At 49.8% G+C, this 20,889-nt stretch overlaps 1 protein-coding gene and 1 pseudogene across 2 annotated transcripts in view; one reads left to right on the top strand and one right to left on the bottom strand.

The window, feature by feature from the left end:
* Positions 1-703: 703 nt before the first annotated feature.
* ELF4 (E74 like ETS transcription factor 4) overlaps positions 704-20,889 on the top strand; it is a 50,192-nt gene continuing 30,006 nt past the window's right edge. Inside the window, exon 1 of one of the 2 annotated variants that reach the window (XM_078362291.1) lies at positions 704-985. The gene's annotated coding sequence lies outside the window, so the exon portion shown is untranslated. Of the gene's footprint in view, positions 986-1,041; positions 1,286-20,889 lie in introns of those variants that run through there. The other variant, XM_078362290.1, reaches the window with a different exon arrangement.
* Positions 14,301-14,854, bottom strand: LOC100386643 (ubiquitin-fold modifier conjugating enzyme 1 pseudogene; annotated as a pseudogene).

The raw sequence follows: 20,889 nt of genomic DNA, 5'->3' as shown, positions 1-20,889 counted from the left end.
TCCTAGACTCGACTTCCCTAAGAAGTCGCTTAAACTCTCCAGTCACCCCAGGTGTTCGGCCCGGGATTCGGCGGAGTCGGGCATATAGTTCCAAAATCGTATCCTCTGGGCATCTGGTGGCCTCACCCCACCGCACGGCCCGCCCTCCCGCTGGGGCCAGCACACCCGAGGAGCTCAATAATGTGGAGCGCAGGGGTTGGCCTAAAGGCGTCAAGCAGGTCTCCACTTGCACGGGCCGAGGGGGCTGGACGAAACCTTCCCGAGTCCCCGGGGAAGGGATTTCTCCGCTGGGCGTTGTGTGAGGGCTTCGCGCTGGGAAGGGCCCCGACCGAGCAGAGAGCTCCAGGGCCCGCCCGCTGGAAGCAGTGTGGGGGGTGCCGGGCCGGGCCGCGGCGTGCGACGCGGGCTCTGCGGGCTCTGCGGGCGCCCTGCCTCGTGGTCCCCCAGGCGCGAGCGAGCCGCGAGGGGAAGGAGAGGCTGAGCGGGCCCCTGGCACGGCTTCCCCTGCCGTGCTGGCGACCGCGGCGGGCGGGCTGGGGCGGAGGGGCGCTGTTTCCACCGAGATGCCTCGTCCCTCCCTCTCTCCCTCCCCCACCCCGCCCGCCCGCGGTCCCTCCCGTCGGTCCCTCCCTCCGGCTCTTCCCTCCCCTCCCGCCCTGCCTCCTTCGCGCCCGCCCTAGCCGCCGCCTGCGGGGACGTGTGTGTCTCTAGTGCAATTTCCCCTTTCGCTCGCTCGTTTCGGTGCCGGTCTGCGCCGGCTCGCGCCCCCTCCCCGGGCGCCCCTACCACCCCCCGTCTTGGCCTGGCCCTCCCCGGCGTCAGCCCTGCTCCCTGCGAGCTCCACCCCGCCCCCCGCCCCGTTTTATCGGGGGCGCCGCCGTCTCACCTGGTAGTTGCATCTCTCCCTCCAACTTGCCATAGGCGGCGCGACGTGTGGGAGAGCCCTGCGCCTTGCCCGCCCGGACCAGCCTGCCCCGGCGCCGAGGTGAGTCACGGGCGCGGGGTGGCGGGGACAAGCGGGCGGGGAGGAAGGGCGGGCGGGGAGGAGGGCGGGGGACCGCGGCCCTAGCGGCCGCGGGGACGGACCGGGCGCCGTGCTCAACTTCCACTTCTCCTTTCGCCGGCGCCGAGTTCCCGGCGCCACTCGCCGGGCCGGGCTTCCGAGGGGAGAGGACGGGCTGGCGGGGCTGGGGACCCGCGTCTCGGCCCCCGGAGCGGGGAGGAGACTACGGAGACCGACCCCGGCCCGGCGACTGAGCCTGGCCCGTGAGCCACTCGGCCTCAGGTACGTCGATGGCGCCGGTTCTTCGAGCCTTCGGGGACCTGGAAAAGTTTGCCTGAGGGCGGGATCGAGAGCGCCGGGGCCCCGGCGTGGGGCTGGGGGCCCAGGGAAGGGAGGGAGAGTCGCGGCGTGTCGCGAGCCGCCCTGGCGTCGCCCCGCCGCGCGTGTGATGGAGAACCCGTGCTCCCTATCCCGGGATGGAAGTGGAATGGATTCCCCTAGTCGGGGAGTCGGGGTGGGGGCCCCCGTTTCCCCTTGCCCCCGGCAGCCCGGGTTCCGTGACCCACGGATCGTGACAGCGGGCCCCAGGAGCTTTACACCCGAGGGCAGAGGAGGTGGGGCAATCCGTGGTGGAGCTGCTACATTGATCCGACTGCCCCCGGGGCTTCTGGGGCTAGGGCTTTAGGGTCACACGCACACACACGCGCACGCAGACCTATGACTTGGAGAACTGGATCGCCAAAATAGAGACCTCTTGGCAGGGGCCCGAGTTTCCCTGTGAGCCAGCCGCCAGCCTTCCCGCTCTCCCCGGCTTTCCCGCCTCCCCATTCCCTCCTGGGCCGCCTAGGGGACTCAGCCGCGGCACCGCTCGGGATCCCCTGAGGCCAGCGCCTTGTTTTGGAGGCTTGAGGGACTGCTGAGGCTGTGGCCACCTTATGAATTCCTGGCTCCTCCACCACACCCTAACCCTGACACCCTTTTCTCACCACCGTGTGCCTGGACATCGCCTTCCTGACCAGAGTCGCCTCCTGACCCCTTGGCACCTCGGCTCAGCGAGGTCCTCCTGGGTCGTCCCGCCCCCCAGTGTACCCCAGTTGAGGGATTTGATAGCCATTTGATCCTGCCCCTCATCCCTCGGCCGGTGATGGAGGCCTGTCTGGTCCTGCAGCCTCTTCTGGTTAATGTTTGACAGTTCATTGTGGCTAATTATTTTAATTAGCTCTTAAAGTGAGAAGGAACAGTTAACCTTGGACTTCTCGATTTTGGCCTGGTGGGGCCTCAGATGGGAGGAGTGCTGGGGAGGTGGGGAGGCAGGAGCGGAAGTGAGGTCACCACCCCAGGGCCTGAACCACCACTGCTCAGCCCCAACAGCTGGTGGGCACGCCCATTGGGGACTCACCCCCTGCGAGCTGACCCCTGGCCTGAGTGCCAGGTTGGAGGGAGGTGAAGGGAACACTTCTAGTTCTTCCCTTTGGGGAGACTTTGGCACTGAAAATGCCTGGGGAACACGTATGCCCAGCAAGAATGCCAATCCCTCCTTGTAGTTAGTGACACTGGGTTTTCCTGGTTATAAAGTGCTTTCTCAACCATTAATTCACATTCAGTGCATCCAGCACAGGAGCCGTGTAGGAGGAGCTCTCTGGAGTTCAGCGGAGATTATCAGGGAGAACTTCCTATCCCAGCCAGCCGGTGTGGGGAGGAGGCTCTCTTGCATGTGGTTGTTTCTGGGGCTGGGTTCAGAGCCTGGGATTTCTTGTTGGGGGCGGGGGACCATGAAGCAGGCTCCCACCCTCACCCAGGCTCCAGGCTCCAACCCTCACCCAGCCTCTTGCTGTGAGCCGAAGGAGTGGCTTGTTTGCAACTATGTCTGGCATTCCTCCTCCCTCTGCTGCACTGTTTGCTCGGTGGTTGCTCAGGAACTGGTGCCCACCCCTGGACAACCTAGGGGCCCCAAATCCACCCTCCCTCACCTCGTGCTAAGTGGTGACAGTGGCTTCTGTCTTCTCTGGTATATATTGGGATCTAATAAGGAGGCTGCTGTGGTCTGTCTGTAGGGGCCTGATTGATAGCATGTCCAAAATGCCCCTCATCCTGCAAAAATCAGGCCCTATGTGGCAGAGACCCAGGCAGACACAGGCTGATGAGTTTGCTTTCCTGGGGAAACCTCTGCTCTTCTGCTCTTAAGCTGGGCCTTCATCCTCTCCACATCCCCCACCCCGGCAATTTTCTCATCTAACCTCCAGTTTTTGTTTTCATGTTTTTTTTTTTTTAAATTAAAGGTCTCACTTTGTCACCCAGGTTGGAATGCAATAGCACAGTCACAGCTCACTGTAATTCTGAACCCCTTACCTCCAGTTCTTAAAGCCTGGCTGTCTAGGATAAAATCTCAGCGTTGTTATTTACTAGCTATGTGATCCCAGTCAATCGTATGCCCCAGTTTCCTCATCTGTCCATGAGACCTACCTCATAACACTGCAGTGAGGATCAAATCCATGAATGAATACATATAAGCTGCTTATTAGAACGGCACGTGACACACAGTAAGTGAGTAAGTGCGAGTCGGCCTTACGATATTGCCTAATGCAGCACCTAAAACTCAGATGCAACTCAGCAAACACTCGCTTAGGGCCAGTCCTAGTATTGGGCCCCAAAAGAGTGGCAGTGAGGAAAACGTGGATGTGAGGAAGACACCACCTGCCTTCCAGGATTGTGTGTACCTTTTCGTCTGGGCTGGAGTCAGAGCAGGAGAATGGAGGGGGCCAGGGAAAGGGGATAAGCCATCTTTATAAATAATCATAATGTGAAGCCACTATCAAATCCCTGAGCCAGTGTGGGGGATCAAGCACCCTAGACTTGGAGGCTTCTCTTTGCCTTGAGACCCTGGCCAGATTCGGGTATAGATGCACCTCCCTTCCTCCCACACAGAGTTTTGCCCTAGGATTTGGGTGAATGAGAGGGAAAGGGACCCTGGTTTCTTTTTTCTTTTTTGAGATGGAGTCTCACTCTGTTGCCCAGTCTGGAGTGCAGTGGTGCGATCCTGGCTCACTGCAACCTCTACCTCCCAGGCCCAAGCAATTCTCCCTGCCTTAGCCTTCTGAGTAGCTGGGATTACAGGTACCCATAACCACCCCTGGCTAAATAGTTGGGTTTTTTTTCTTTCTGAGATGGAGTCTCACTCTGTCATCCAGGCTGGAGTGATCTGGGCTCACTCTGCCTCCCAGGTTCCAGTGATTCTCCTGCCTCAGCCTCCCAAATAGCTGGATGCGCCACCACGTCCAGCTAATTTTGTATTTTTAGTAGAGACAGGATTTCACCATGTTGGCCAGGCTGGTCTTGAACTCCTGACCTCATGATCCACCCACTTCAGCTTCCCAAAGTGCTGGGATTACAGGCATAAGCCACGACGCCTGGCCTCCCCTGGCTAATTTTTATATATTTTATAGACAGGGGGTTTCACCATGTTGGCCAGGCTGATCTTGAACTCCTGACCTCAAGTGATCTGCCCACCACGTCCTCCCAAAGTGCTGGGATTACAGGCGTGAGCCACCATGTCTGGCCGGGGCACTGGTTTCTGCATGAGCTGCAGATGGCAATCTTGCAGAATGTCATTTGTTGGGTTCTGGAGGAAGATGGCATTTCTTAGGGACACCCCCAAACATCCCTATAGCCCCCTGCAGTGGAAAGGTTCATGCCGGCCATGCCCACTGCATCTCCTGGGATCCCCCACGAAGCTGGGAAAGGCCCTGGGCAGCCTTCTTCCCTCAGGGGTATAGGGCCTGACCCCAACCTGGGCTTGACATCTCTCCTGGATTTCTAAGCTGCAAAGAGGTTTCTGGCTTGTCTTCCAATTTATTCTCTTTGTGGTTCTCACACTGAAAACTACTTCTGCAGGGGAGAAAGGAAACTCCTGCAAGGTACCCAGAATCCCATAGGCGCTTTCCTAGGGATCAGGGGCTTTTTTCTCATCAACACCAACCTGCCTGCAAACCTCTCTCTGGCCGCTGAGCCTCGTGAGTCCTGTAATAGCAGTCTCGCTGCTAATGCCCTGTAGCTTGGGCCCCAGTGCCGGTTGCCAAGAAACTGCTGGTCGGGGTGCTTATGAGGGTTATGACCTCATAGGGGCCGCTGAGTTTCAATTCAACAGACATTTATTAACACCTACTGTGTGCCCAACCAATGCTAGGTGCTGTGCGGGGGAGAGAAGGAGGCGCTAGGGAAGTGATGACTAAGACACTGAAACAATCAGAGGCGAGGACTAGCAGCGGGGCCAGAGGCTGGTCAGGTGCTAATTGTGCTTGTTGGAGGAGAGGCCAGCGGCCCGGACTGGAGGTCTGCAGCCGCTGGAGGAGGGAGGGAAGGCTTTGTGAGGGATGCGGGCCTGGGCTAGACCTTGAAGGAGGGTGGAGGGGAAGCGAGGGGGAGATTTGGCACAGCAGAAAAGGAAGAAAATACACCTTTCTATTCCCTGGCCACGGACTGACCTTCGAAGCTTGGATGATTGCTTGGCAAATGCATGTCACATAAAAGACCAGGTCAGCTAGTGTGGGTAGCTGGGTGCAAACCCCCGTCTCCACTCCAGGAGATACAAAGTGTCTGGCCAGCCTGCCACCCAAGCTGAGGGGATTTCATTTTGAAACCCTTCCCTCACCACACGCACGCGCGTGCGCGCACACACACACATACACACACACACACGGGGAGTGGGAGAGATGACGGGGAGACGTGGGCACTAAAATGACAGGAAAACTGACACGCCACATGTGCTCACGACAGTTGCAGGCTGGCTGGATCCCATCTTTCCCCAGGGTTCTGGAATTTCTCTGGAAGCCCAGAGCTTCATTCAGGTGGAGGAGAGAGATTTTCTTTCCTTCTTTTTTTTTTTTTTTTTTTTGAGACCGAGTTTTGCTCTTGTTGCCCAGGCTGGAGTGCAGAGGTGCAATCTCGGCTCACTGCAACCTCCACCTCCCAGGTTCAAGCAATTCTCCTGCTTCAGCCTTCTGAGTAGCTGAGATTATAGGTGCCCACCACCATGCCCAGCTAATTTTTTGTACTTTTAGTAGAGACAGGGTTTCGCCATGTTGGCCAGGCTAGTTTTGAACTCCTGACCTCAGATGATGTGCCCGCCTTAGCCTCCCAAAGTGCTGGGATTACGGGCATGAGCCACAGCGCCCAGTGAGAGAGATTTTCATAATTGTTCCCCACTCCACCATCTAGGAAGTGAAGAATTAGAGTTTCATGTGTTTCTGCTCATACCACTAAGGACTAGCCATATATTGGTTCGACTGATTCTGTGTCTCCCAAGGCTGGACATGGAGGAAACTTGGCCCTTGTTGGGTTTAATTGGATTAAAAACACCTGGATATCCCCCTGCCACATACACACACTCATGATTTTCCCTCGGTCACTGTCCTGCCCCCTCCCCAGCACATTTCAACACCAAAGGGACATACCAGAGTGCCCTGACTTCTTGGTTGGGAAATCACATCCTAAGGTGAATTTCTCAGCAAAGAGACCCCAGCCTGCTTCCAGGGTGTGGTGGAGGGTCAGGGAGCAGGGAAGGGTGTTTCACGAAGCAAGGTCTGCAAGGGAAAGTGCCAGAACATTTCTCAGAGGGGCTAACAAGAAGTAAGCTAAGCAGCTGGCCCAGGCTGAGCAAGCTTTCCCTTAAGTTGCCACCTTCTTTTTTTTTTTTTTTTTTTTTGAGATGGAGCCTTGCTCTGTTGCCAGGCTGGAATGCAGTGGCGAGATCTTGGCCCACTGCAACCTCCACCTCCTGGGTTCAAGCAATTCTGCCTCAGCCTCCCAAGTAGCTGGGATTACAGGCACCTTCCACCAAGCCCAGCTAAATTTTTTTACATTTTTTTTAAGACAGAGTCTCACTCTGTCCCCTAGGCTGCAGTGCAATGGCGCGATCTCGGCTTACTGCAACCTCTGCCTCCCAGGTTCAAGCAATTCTCCTGCCTCAGCCTCCCAAGTAGCTGGAACTACAGGCTCATGCCACCACGCCTGGCTAATGTTTTGTATTTTTAGTAGAGATGGGGTTTCACCATGTTAGCCAGGATGGTCTCAATCTCCTGACCTCATGATCTGCCCTCCTTGGCCTCCCAAAGTGCTGGGATTACAGGAGTGAGCCACCGCATTCAGCCTTTTGCTGCATGTTTTGGTAGAGACGGCTGTGCAACTCAGGACGGTGTCCATCTCCTTTCTGAGCCTCGCCTTCCCTGTCTGCCTCGGGGTTGTACGGGCCCTTCCGCGTGGGGCTGCTGTGAACTTTTTCTGTATTTTTTGGTAAAAACATTTTTCACCATGTTGGCCAGGCTGGTCTCAAATCCCTGACCTCAGGTAATCCATCTGTCTTAGCACGCCAAAGTACTGGGATTAGAGGCGTGAGCCACGACGACCAGCCAAGTTGCCACCTTCTTGATCGGCCATTTTCTTGTCCCAGTGTGGGCACTTCTGCTTCTCAGAACACCTGACTCTCCTGAAGCTTCCTTTCCTCTTCCCGTGTGACCCGATATCCTTCCTAATACATGCTATTGTCTAGAGGAGGAAGAGCACGGGCTGTCTACATTTAAATGCCAGACTTACTGGCTGTGTGACTATGGGCTAGTTACTTTACCACTCTGGGTGTCAGTACCCACCTCACAGGGTTGGGGTGAAGCTTAGATGATGCATATAAAGCACTCAGCAGAGTGCTTGGCATATAGTACCCACCCAGTAAGTGTTCACTGCTGTTATTGTTATTCCTGTGACAGTTGTTGATTGTTGTCACCATTTCCTCTTCACACACACTTGACTTTGCCAGGCTCTGGGGACCACTACTTCTTTGGCAATGTCGATAGGGCATGCCACACCCATTTCTGAAAGTAAGAGGGAGATTTTCCAGGTTTTTCTGCTTTTTGTTGACTCCGCCATTGCACAGGATGTGGAGAGGATGTAGTAGGGTGTGTGTGTGTGTGTGTGTGTGTGTGTGTGTGTTATACTGAATGGCAGGCAGTGCTGTATGAAGAGCAAAACTGAAATCATTAATATTTATATTAACATTGCCTTCTCTAGCCCTTCACCATTTTCATTTTGAGTATCATTCACTGCAGAAATAAGAGTAAGTTAGTTTCTTTGAGAGAAGGCCTAACATACTCCTGGGAACTATTTAGCAATCATCAGATTGTTGTTATTACCCTACTGAGTGTGAAATTCTGGGAGCCAACTGGCCAACTACCACTCTCCCCCTTCACTAGAATAGATGATGGGTCTATTCTGGGCCAATGTCCAGAGGCCTTGAGTTAGGGCTGGGGCACTGCCTTTGCCCAGAAGAGCTCCCAGGGGACTAGTGGCCATTCCCCTTCCAAAGGCCTCCCAGGGAGTAACTTGGAGGTTCCATTTGCTATTGACTGGATTGTGTTTGCTTGAGGAGCCTGTGACCACCCGCTGGGACAGACAGCCTAGGATAAACTGGACCACCCCTGAGTAAAGCACTCCACTCCCTCCCTTGGTCCCCACCCCTCAGTTAGAACTGTTAGGCTTTGGGGGATGGGAGGGTGGGCGATTATTCTTAACCTCCCGAAATTCCTGATGACCTGATAACAAGGAGGTACTTAGACATAGAATGAGGAGCTAATCTGTCTTTTTCCTATATACGCCCCCCCAGCCTCGAGGATAACAGAAGCTAGTTCAGCTCCACTAATTCTGTGAGAATCTATGCACAGAAAATACCTGTGTCATTAGGTGACCACTTTCTTGGCGCCACATTGATCTTATGAAAAAACACAACAGGGCCAGCCCCCTCCTCAGAAGGATCTAAACCCAATTCTAGAGCTGTAGTAATACACATGCATTTAGCCCCATAGCAGGTAGGAGCTGACGTGCCAACCAGCCTATGGCACTTAATATCTGTAAACCGGGTGATTATGGCTCCAATGGCTGTCTAGAGAAAGCTCATTCTTCGCCTTCCTCAGCTTTATTGGGCAAGGCTTCCTGCAGGCGAGAATGGAGATGGTGTTTTAAAAAAGGAAATAGGTCATTGGCTGTGTTCTAGGGATATTCCAGGCTCAGTGGGACAATAGCATTGGCATGGGAGTGAGCAAGATAGAAACGAACATAAGCCCATTAAAATCAGCACACTTGGCAGGGCGAGGTGGCTCACACCTGCAATCCCAGTACTTTGGGAGGCCAAGGTGGAAGGATCACTTGAGCCCAGGAGTTTAAGACCTGCCTGGGAAACATGGCAAAACTTTGTCTCTAGAAAAAATACAAAAATTAGCCGGGTGTGCTGGTGTGCACCTGTAGTCCCAGCTACTTGGGGACTGAGGCAGGAAGATCGCTTGAGCCCAGGAACTTGAGGTTGTAGTGAGCCATATTTGGGCTGCTGCGCTTCAGCTTGGGTGCAGAGTGGCTCCAAGGAATGTGTTTTCTAGGACAGCATGGGTGTTCTTCGTTCTTTTGTCTCCAGGGCTAATTCAGAGTAATGTTATATAGTAAACTAACATAGTAATGTTACATAGTATAGTTACATAATAATCTTATGCAGTAAAAAGTTATATAGTAATATTACATAGTAAATTTGGATAGTAATTTTACAGAGTAAAGCTACATAGTAATGTTATATAGTAAAAAGTTAGCAATGTTAATAGTAAAGTTACATAGTAATGTTATGTAGTTAAAAAGTTATAGTAACCTTACCTAGTAAATTTGGATACTAATTTTATGTGGTAAAGTTACATGGTGATGTTACATAGTAATGTTACATGGTAATCTTATGTAGTAAAAAGTTATATAGTAATATTACATAGTGAAGTTAGATATTAATTTTACACAGTAAAGTTAGATGGTAATGTTACATGGTATAGTTATGTAGTAATTTTATGTAGTAAAAAGTTACATAGTAATATTACATAGTAAGGTTACATAGTGGATATGACATAGTAATGTCACATAAGAAAATTTACATAGTAATAATAATAATGCTACATAGTAAAAAGTAGTAATAATTTTCCATAGTAATGTTACATGGAGAAATTATATAGTGTTTGCTGTATTTCATCTAATGTGGGGACCTTTTTTCTTTTGATTTAACAGCTTTATCAAGGTAATATTGATGTGCCACAATAAACGGCACGTATTTCCAAGCATACAATTTGATAACATTTGACATATATACACCTGTGAAACCATAAGCACAATCAAGACAGTGAACCTTCACTCCTGGAAGGTTTCCTCCTGCCCCTTTGCGATCCCTCCCTCCCATCCTGAGACAACCACTGCTCTACTTTCTGTCACTGTAGATTAGTTTGCATTTTTCAAAGTTTTATATAATTGGAAGCATATAGCATGTACTCTTTTTCTGGCCTGGCTTCTCTCACTCAGCATATTTATTTTCAGATGTATCCATGTTGTTGTATACATCAGTATTTCATTCCTTTTTATTGTTAAGTAGCATTCCATTGTATGGATAGATCATACATTGCTTATCCATTCATCAGTTGATGGATGTTTGGTGTTTTTTCTAGCTTTTAGCTATTACAAACACAGCTATGAACCTCTGTACACAAATCCTTTTTGTGGCTATATATTTACTTTTCTCTTGGTTAAATACTTAGGGGTAGAGTAACAACATCATACAGTAGTGTAGGTTCAACTTTTAAGAAACTGTCCAGCTGTTTTTCAAAGTAGCTAAACCATTTTACATTCCTACCAGCAGGAATTCTATCAGTTGTTCTACATCCTCGTCGACACTTGATATGGGCAGTCTTTTTCTTTTAGCCATTCTAATAGGTGTGTAGTGGTATCTCATTGTGATTTTAATTTGTATTTCCCTGATGAGTGGTGATGCTGAACATCTTTTCATATAGTTGCTGTCCATAAGTCTTCTTTGTTGAGGTGTCTGTCCAAATCTTTTGCCTGTTTTTTAAACTGAGTTGTTTGTTTTCTTGTAGTTTGAGAGTTCTTTATATTTTTTGGCTACAAGACCTTCATCAGATACATGATTTGTAAATACGTTCTCATAGTCTGTGGCTTCTTTTCATCCTTTTCACAGTGTCTTCTAACTTCAGTAAACATTTTTAATTTTTATGAAAGTGCAACTTTTCAATTTTTCTTTTTATGGGTACAGTTTTGGTGTGGTATTTAAGAACTCAAAAAATATAGTTTTGATGCTGTATTTAAGAACTCTTCCCCTAGCCTTAGGTTACAAATATTTTGGTTCATATTTCCTTTTATAGGTTTTTATAATATTAGGTGTTACATTTTAGTCTGTGGTCTGCTTTGAGTTAATTTTTCTGTATGTTGAGTGGTATGGATCCAAATTCTTTTCCTTCCTTCTTTCTTTCCTCCCTCCTTCCCTCCCTCTATTCCTTCTTTTTTCCTTCCTTCTTCTCTTTCCTCTCCTTCCTTCCTTCTTTCCCTTCTTCCTTCCTCCCTCCCTCCTTCCCTCCTTTCCTTCCTCCTTTTTTCCTTCCTTCCTTCCTCTCCTTCCTCTCCTCACTTCTTTCTTTCCTTCCTTCCTTTCTTCCTTTATTCTCTCTCTCTCTCTTTCTTTCTTTCTTCTTTTTTGATGGGGTCTTGCTCTGTTGCCCAGGCTGGAATGCAGTGGCATGATGATGATTCACTGCAGCCTTGACCTCCTGGCCTCAAGTGATCCTACCACCTTAGCCTTCCAAGTAGCTAGGACCACAGGAGTGTGCCACCATGCCTGGGTAATTTAATTTTTTTTTTGTAGAAATAGCTTCTCACTATGTTGCTCAGACTGATTTTGAACTCCTGGCCTCAAGCTATCCTCCCAACTCAGCCTCCTACAGTGCTGAGATTACAGGTGTGAGTCACTGCACCCAGACTTTATTTTCTTTTTGCATATGAATATCTAATTATTCTGGCACTATTTGTTGAAAAAGCTATCATGATTCTATTACCATTGTCTATATATGGGCACATTTCTGGACTCTGTGTCAATTCCATTGATTGGTCTACTTATTTCTCTTTACATTAATACCAACTGTTTTGATTATTGTAGCTTTATAATCATTCTTGAAATCAGGTATTAGCCTTTCAACTTTGCTCTTTTTCGAAGTTGTTTTTGGCTAAAGTCCTTTGCAATTTCATATAATTTTTATGATTGACTTTTCCATAACAATTTCTTTAATATTTGCATTTATACCACTTGCATTAATTTTTGTTGTAACAAATATGTTTGGCCTTGTTTTGTATTTCTATTTTATTTAATTTTACTTTGTTTTTGAGACCTGTCACCCAGGCTGGAGTGCCAGTGGCATTTTCTTAGCACACTGCAACCTCCACCTCCTGGGTTCAAGCAATTCTCCTGCCTCAGCCTCCCAAGTAGCTGGAATTACAGACATGTACCACCACACCCAGCTAATTCTTTTTTTTTTTTTTTTTTCATATTTTTAGTAGAGATGGGGTTTCACCATGTTGGCCAGGCTGGTCTTGAACTCCTGACCTCAAATGATCCACCCACCTTAGCCTCCCAAAGTGCTGGGATTACAGGCGTGAGCCACCATGCTCAGTCTGGCCTTGTTTTTTAAATCTCGTTTTATAATCATGTTTGTCCCTTATGTTGCCATTATTTTAGATGATGCTTATCTTTAAGTTGATGTTCTTAGGCTAAAAATGAATAAATCCATGACTATCTGGCTCATATATCATTTTATAGATGCCAATTGTATTCATCTTTAGCCTTACCTGTCCAGAAAACAAAAGGTTTCTTTAAGTAACAGGTTTTTTTCTCATATAGTTATCCTCATACCCCTCTTCTCTTGAATCATTTTAGTTCTTAGACCTAATCCAGCATGAAGTCTTTCCTGAGGGTTCAGTGATTAACCAATATCACCAGGGTGGAAACATTGTGGTTTTGTACAAAGAGAGAATGCTTAAATGATGACCTGATCATCAACGGCCTTCTCAATGCCGCTTGGAATAAATGACTCTAGCTAGTAGTACATGTTGCCCCTAACAGAGGCATGGAGCAAGAGAGAAAAAGTAACATTGGAGCCTTAGAGACATTGGCCAAACTCTACACCTATCTTATCCCTAGTCTTAGCCGTAAGATCTATCAGGACCTGTGGTCTCATTTCTTTTTCTTTTTCTTTTTTTTTTTTTTTTTTTTTGAGATGAACTTTTGCTGTTGTTACCCAGACTGGAGTGCAATGGCAGGATCTCGGCTCGCCGCAACCTCCACCTCCAGGGTTCAAGCAATTCTCCTGCCTCAGCCTTCTGAGTAGCTGGGATTACAGGCACACGCCACCATGCCCAGCTAATTTTTTGTATCTTTAGTAAAGACGGGGTTTCACCATGTTGACCAGGATGGTCTGCATCTCTTGACCTTGTGATCCACCCGCCTAGGCCTCCCAAAGTGCTGGGATTATAGGCGTGAGCCACTGCGCCCGGCCCTCATTTCTTTTTCTTTCTTCCTTTTTTTTTCCTGCCCAGAGTGGGCTTTAATCCATGACTCCAAAGCAAGTCCCTGAGGTATAGGATGCCATCGCCCCATCCTATAGGCCATAGGGATGGAGATCTGACAGTCGTAGTATGGCCACGAGGCTTACAGCACAGATCCTTCCCAAACGGCAGGGGTGCAAGTGTGGCAAGCTGCAGGCCTGGGTCCAGCTGCAGACCAGTCAGTGGAGAAGCATTACCACTTCACAGAGGGATGGGAAGATCCCTGGAAGGCGAGAAGTGCTGGCCCTGCAAAACCATTTCTTGCAGGCTAACACAGGGTGAAGCATGGATCACCCTGTGATCACTAAAGGACAAAGGTAGATCTGAGCAGCAGGGAGAAGAGTCACCATTTCATTCCCCACTGCTGACCAGAGCATCCTCTACTTTCCACTCCCTCTCAACCCAACCCAGCGTAGGTGTTCATGTGTCTCAGGTTTTAGCACACTTGCCCTCTCTTAACAGCTCTGAATGAGAACCACAGGCTACCAGAGGAAGCAGCTTTTATTGTTGAGTTATCTCCAGAAACCAGAAAGACTATGTACTCACTTTCAGTTACTCCCTATGCCTCCAGGTGCATGTTGCTCCACCTGGGGTGGATATAAATTGCCGCTAGATTTTCCAAAGCCCAGTCTTTCCCTTCCCTGTGCAGCCTTAGAAACTAAGTAGCAACACTGTTTGGTGTTTACTTCTCCAGCGGCAATGCCTGCTGCAGCTACTTAGGCCTGCTGCAGCTACTTAGTAACAACAAGAGGTGGAGGGTGTTCGGGTTGGGGGGGCGGGGGAAGCAGTTAGGTGAGTTAAGTGTGATGCACAGGAAAACAGGGTCACAGCCTATCAAAGCTCCCTCTGCCCTGCCTCAGTGGCTTGATCCTTCATTAGTTGCATTTCTCTTTGTGTTGGATGACGACCTTCTGAATCAGATCAGGGATTTCCACTGCCGGCCATGGACCCAGCCCCGGAGCCATGAGATGAGCGAGTCCAAATTTGGGCACGTTCCTGGCCCACAAAGGTTTGAAGCGATCCGTCAGGCATATTTTTCCACTCCTGTACATCTTTGCTGTCTTTCCATCAAGCTCAGGAACTGCAATTTCTGGGGCAGTAGTAGGATATGTGATAGGAATGTCAAACTCGATGTCAAATTCGTATTTCAGGAGGTCATGGATATACCAGCATTTTCCAAACCACCGAGTCCCTTCCTTGTTGGACTCCAGTGAGAACCAATCATTGTCAGCATTCTTGTTGTTCTCCACATACTGGATAAGGGACTGATATTCGTCCTTCAGTTGCTGCACCCATAACTCCCAATCTCGGGGTCTGGCATTTGTCTTCGGCACCGGGATCTCAGACATAACACGTCGCGTGGCCTCATCCGCCATCTTGAACCAGGGCGCAAGGGAAACACACTTTTTTTTTTTTTTTTTTTTGAGACAGAGTCTTTCTCTGTCACCCAGGCTGGAGTGCAATGGCACGATCTCGGCTCACTGCAATCTCTGCCTCCCAGGTTCAAGCAGTTCTCCTGCCTCAGCCTCCTGAGTAGCTGGGACTTCAGGCACGTGCCACCACACCCGGCTAATTTTTCTATTTTTAGTAGAGATGGGGTTTAACTGTGTTAGCCAGGATGGTCTCGATCTCCTGACCTCTTGATCTGCCTGCCTCGGCCTCCCAAAGTGCTGAGATTATAGGCATGAGCCATCATGTCTGGGCTGTGGTCTCATTTCTAGAGATCTCACTCTTGTTGAGAATTTACATGGACTTCATTCGTGAATGCCCAAACCTGTGTTAGTCAGAAGAAGATGAAATGGGCTTTGATCCCATGGATTTTACTGCCTGTTGGGGAAACGAGATACACATGAAATAATTAAAGGGCAATTCAAGACCCTGTGGGATTAATAAATCTTGTAGTAGAATTTAAGAGTCATGGGGGTTTAGAAAACAGGGCTCCATGGGTGCAGGCCATAATTATGAGGGTACAACCAGCTCCATGGGGTTAGGGGACTTAGCTGGGACCTTGCTTGATAGGCACTATTTGATTAGCCAAAAAGGAGCAGCAAGGCATGGCAGGCCTGAGAAACTCTGTGAATGAGCCTGGAATGTTCCCTCAGGGGACCATGAGGAGACCACTGGGCTTGAAGCCCAGGCTTAAGTTGGGAAATCATGGGAAACAAGCCTGAGTAGGTAGGGTGGGGTCAGACTGTGAAGGACCTTTGGAAACTGAGCAGATGAGTTTGAACCGTAGGGCTCTGCCGAGTCCGGCTGCTGTGGCCACAGCCATAGATGTCACTGTGTGCCCCGGAGTAGGAGTTGGCGCCAGCTCAGAAGCTGAGGGAGGAGATGGGCAGAGGCTGGGCCAAGACTGGAACTTGATCTTCCTCACTCCCAGTCAAGTGGGCTTTGTGCTGCACCAGGCCTAGTTTTTCGCTTTCCAAAGGATTTTCATTCACTCCATATAGCTTTCTAACAGAACCCACAGGCATGGGGCATAGATGATTAAGACCAGCTCATTCCACAGCTACTGGGGTGGTGGGAGGGAGAACCACCGAAAAACAACCTCTAGCTCACCTGCAGGTTGGCCCCTCCAGGCGACCACTTGCCCTGGAGTCCCTTCTCAGGCTAAAATATGTTCGTTCCAGATGGTCTCGTTAAATGAAAATGTATTAAGGGCCAGACAGTGGCTCATGCCTGTAATCCTAGCACTTTGGGAGGCCAAGGCGGGTAGATCACTTGAGGTCAGGAGTTACAGACCAGACTGGCCAACATGGCAAAGCCCTGTCTCTAGTAAAATCACAAAATGAGCCAGGCATGGTGGTGCACACCCGTAATCCCAGATACTTAGGAGGCTGAGACATGAGACTCATTTGAACCCAGGAGGTGGAGGTTGCAGAGAGCCAAGACTGCACCACTGCACTCCAGCCTGGGCAACAGAGTGAAAGTCTGTATCCAAAAAAAAAAAAAAAAAAAGAAAAAAGAAAAGAAAAAATGTATTAAGGAGAGAGAGGGCCGGGTGCGGTGGCTCAAGCCTGTAATCCCAGCACTTTGGGAGGCCAAGGAGGGTGGATCACGAGGTCAAGATATCGAGACTATCCTGGTCAACAAGGTGAAACCCCGTCTCTACTAAAGATACAAAAAATTAGCTGGGCATGGTGGCACGTGCCTGTAATCCCAGCTACTCAGGAGGCTGAGGCAGGAGAATTGCCTGAACCCAGGAGGCGGAGGTTGCAGTGAGATTGCACCATTGTACTCCAGCCTGGGTAACAAGAGCGAAACTCCGTCTCAAAAAAAAAAAAAAAAAAGGAGAGAGAGGACACTTAACCCAATATCAACTATTAGCACTAAAAGGTTTATGATTTTTTTTTCTGGTAGGTAAATTTGTTCCCGGGGAGATGAGAGCGTGGCTTAAAAGTTTTTTTAAAAAAAATTTTTTTAAAGATAAAGAGACAGGGTTTCACCATGTTGGCCAGGCTGATCTTGAACCCCTGACCTCAAGTGATCCACCCGCCTCAGCCTCCCAAAGTGCTGGGATTACAGGTGTGAGCCACCGCACCCGGCTGTTTGTTTTTTGAGACGAAGTCTTGCTCTGTTGCCCAGGCTGGAATGCAGTGGTATGATCTTGGCTCACTGCAACCTCTGCCTCCATGGTTCAAGCGATTTTCCTGCCTCAGCCTCTGGAGTAGCTGGGATTACAGGCACCCACCACCACACTCAGCTAATTTTTATATTTTTAGTAGAGACAGAGTTTCGCCATGTTAGCCAGGCTGGTCTCGAACTCCTGACCTCAGGTGATCTGCCTGCCTTGGCCTCCCAAAGTGTTGGGATTACAGGTGTGAGCCACCGTGCCTGGCTGGCCTGAAAGTTTTGATAGAGGGAAGAAGTGTGGAGCCCTGATGACTACTACAATCAGTAAGCCTGCTTGGAGCTCTGGATAGCATGAAATCTCTAGGGAGGGAGGCCCGAGGCTTCGAGAGCCCTGTGACGTGGCATGCCTGTGGTTACATAGCCCATTAATGGCAAAATTGACTTAGCAGAGTTTTTCCAAACTTTCCCACCCAAGTGCTCCCAGACTACTGAAAATTGTATTCTAGAGACCTAGAAGGACATAGTCTTTTAACATTTCTTGGAAGTGTGGCTTATGATCTTAACTGTGGATGTTGCAATCTACTTGCCTTGAGTACATTTTAAGTGATTTATCAGTAAACAAAATGGAGGCCCCTGGAAGATGAGCTGGGTCTGGACTATGCTTTGACGCCTAGTCTGGTGCTTGGTCAGCTTTGGCATGCAGGCCCTGTCTCTGTAGGACCTGCCTACAGCTGGGTCAGAGGTTGAATTTTCAGAATTTTAGCCTCAAGTGCTGGAAGGGAAATCTGTTACCCTCAGCATCTTCATTTGCGAGCCGCCTCCATCCCTGCCTCCCTTCGTGACTCAAACACATTAGATGGAAAAAATCTAGGCCCTTCTGTCCTAGGGGATGATCTTTTGGTTTCTCAGTGGTTAGCTCTGGCCTCATCCTAGCCTTTGGGTGGGTGCACAGATCCCAGGGTAGGAGGGACACAGACAGCTTGGGACCCATGAGGCCCAGAAGCCTGGCTGTGGATTGGCCAAGATTGTGTCCCAAGACCCCCCCCAGCCTCATCTCCTCCATCACAGCCAGACTTTAGCCCCTCATTCAGCCCCACCTTTAGCTTAGAGTGTTTACAGTGCTCTCCAGTAAAATAAATAAATAAATATATCTGCCTGGACTCGCAGTGCCTTCCAGCCTAGAGCTACCCGCCACCCTCCCTCTTCTTGGAGTGGCTAAGGACAAAAGAGCCATGGAGTCACTCTAGGCCAGAGTGAGCTTCCTTAGCAGCACCGGTGTCTCATTCCTGACTCCATAGCCTGCAGATAGGCAAGGTACAATTTTCAAAGAACGCATGCCTCCTCCAGCTTGAGCAAGCTGCAGAAAGCAGTATGAATATTCAGGTTTCGCTCTGGCAGGCAGGGCCCCAGGCACTGCGCGCCTGTGCCAGGCAGCAAGCCTTCGTCCACACCCCCCTGCCTGCCTGCCTGTGGCTCAGGGGGGCTCCGGGCTGCGGGAGCCTGTAGTGACGAAAGAGCAGGTAGGGCCTTGGGCAGGCTGTCTGGGCCAGGCAGGGCGGGGGCAGCCGGCTGGGTGAGGCCCAGATTCCCCAGGCTGATAAGGCAGCCTGTAAACACCCGGCAAGGGGAGGGGGCAGAGGGCAGGCGACCAGATGGCAGGAGAGGGGGGAAACCGGAGCCCGGGCCTAGCTGCAGGAAGTGGGTCTTGATGTGGAAACATCCTGTCCAGTGGGGGCTAGGCTTGTGGCCATCAAGGATCACTCCCTCCACCATGAAGGCAAGCTCAGCGCAAGGTGGGGCTGCTGGCCTGGGCGCCAGGCCAAGAACCTAGTTCCTGACATCTCCAAAGGACATGATCAATGAGTCTCTATTATGGGTTTCTCTATCACCCAGCAATGCTGAGGTGAAATCAGAATCCAGCTGCCCCTCATGGAGAGAGTCAGCAGAAGGATTGTCTGAGAGAATTTGACTCTCATGGGAAAATCTTCATCATCACTATCAGTGAGGAGCATTGATTCAAACACTTAATTGTGTCAAAGGCCTCCTGCAGCACCAAAAGGGGTCCACATGTCTGACACTCCATTCTACTCTGCCTTGCAGTGCTTTCTTTTTCTTTCTTTCTGTCTTTCTGTCTTTCTTTTTTACATGGAGTTTCATTCTTGTTGCCCAGGCTAGAGTGCAATGGTGCAATCTCAGCTCACTGCAACCTCCACCTCCTGGGTTCAAGCGATTCTCTTGCCTCAGCCTCCCAAGTCGCGGGGATTACAGATATATGCCACCATGCCTGGCTAATTTTGTATTTTTAGTAGAGATGGGGTTTCTCTATGTTCGTCAGGCTGATCTCTAACTCCTGACCTCAGGTGATCCGCCCACCTTGGTCTCCCAAAGCTCTTGGATTACAGGTGTGAGCCACCGCACCCAGCTGCTTTTTTTTTTTTTTCTTTTTTAGTAGAGACTGGGTCTCACTTTGTTGTCCAGGCTGGTCTCGAACCTCTGGCCTCAAGCCATTCTCCTGTCTTGGCCTCCCAAAGTGCCAGAATTATAGGCATGAGCCACCATAGCTGGTCCCTTGCAGTGCTTTCTAATTAGAACCTCCGAGGTTCAGAGCTGGCTGAGCCTTTAGCAAAAGATTACCAAACTTGCCTGCTTCACTTTACAGATGGGGAAACTGGGATACAGAGAGGGGCAGGGACTTAGCCACATTAATGGCAGACCTGGAATTAAAGTCCTTGGGAAAGCAGCTTCATAAGGTTGGACCTGCCATGTATACTCAGTGACCCTATATTTACCCTTGCTTAGGATTATAGGGAAGTGGGGTGAGGAGGAAACAGCCTTGAAGCCATCCACCAGAAGACCTTACCTTGTGCATGGCCTTCAGTGGGCCGCTGCCCCTCTCTGGACCTCAGTTAAAAAACAAGACTACTGATTTATTAGACATAGTTCAAATACCATAAACATAACCCCCTTGAAGCGTACACTTCAGTAGTTTTTAGTCTATTCACAGAGTTGTACATCCATCACCAGAATCCATTTTAGAACATTTTCATCACTCCCAGGCAGGGCGCGGTGGGTGGCTCATGCCTGTAATCCCAGCACTTTGGGAGGCCAAGGCAGGCAGATCACTTGAGGCTAGGAGTTTGAGACCAGCCTGGCCAACATGGTGAAACCCCGTCTCTACTAAACACACAAAAATGAGCCTGGTGTGGTGGCATGCACCTGTAGTCCCAGATACTTGGGAGGCTGAGACACAAGAATCACCTGAACCTGGGGGGTTGTGGCAGAGGTTACTGTGAGCTAAGATCACTCCGCTGCACTCCAGCCTGGGTGACAGAGTGAGACTCTGTCTCAAAAAAAGTAAAAAGAGAAAGAAAGAAAGAAAACAGCAAAACATTTTCATCCCCGAAGAAATTCCATACCCATTAGCATTCACTCTCCAGTTTCTCCCAGGCCTTGGGCCTCAATTTTGAAGAGATACTTGCTGCAGGCATGTTTTGAAGGGATGGGGAACCCAGCAATGCTGTTTAGGCAGATGGGCTACTGAGCTTCCTGGGAGCTTTGCTACAAAGAGACTCTACCACAGAGAATAGGGCGGGCCCCTGACCCTGGGCCTGGCACCTATGAGGTGTTCAAGGCTGACTTTCCATAAATATTTGAATAAACATGTGAACCAACACCCTAAGATAAGAGCCCAGACCTACATGATGCATAAGTCAAGAGCAAGTGTACATTTATGGGGCAGGGACCATGCCGTGGCTACTTCAGGTCTGGGGCCAGGAACTCTCTGGAAACAGCAGAGCTCTGAGCTATAGGAAGAGTCAGCTTCCATATCATCAGAGCCGGAAGGCATCCCCTCCACAGTACCCCTT

The sequence above is a fragment of the Callithrix jacchus genome, chromosome X, assembly GCF_049354715.1.
Source record: "Callithrix jacchus isolate 240 chromosome X, calJac240_pri, whole genome shotgun sequence".
In the NCBI taxonomy this organism is placed as follows: domain Eukaryota; kingdom Metazoa; phylum Chordata; class Mammalia; order Primates; family Cebidae; genus Callithrix; species Callithrix jacchus.
Note: the sequence above shows the minus strand (reverse complement) of the source record. Positions and strands in the feature narration are given on the sequence as shown.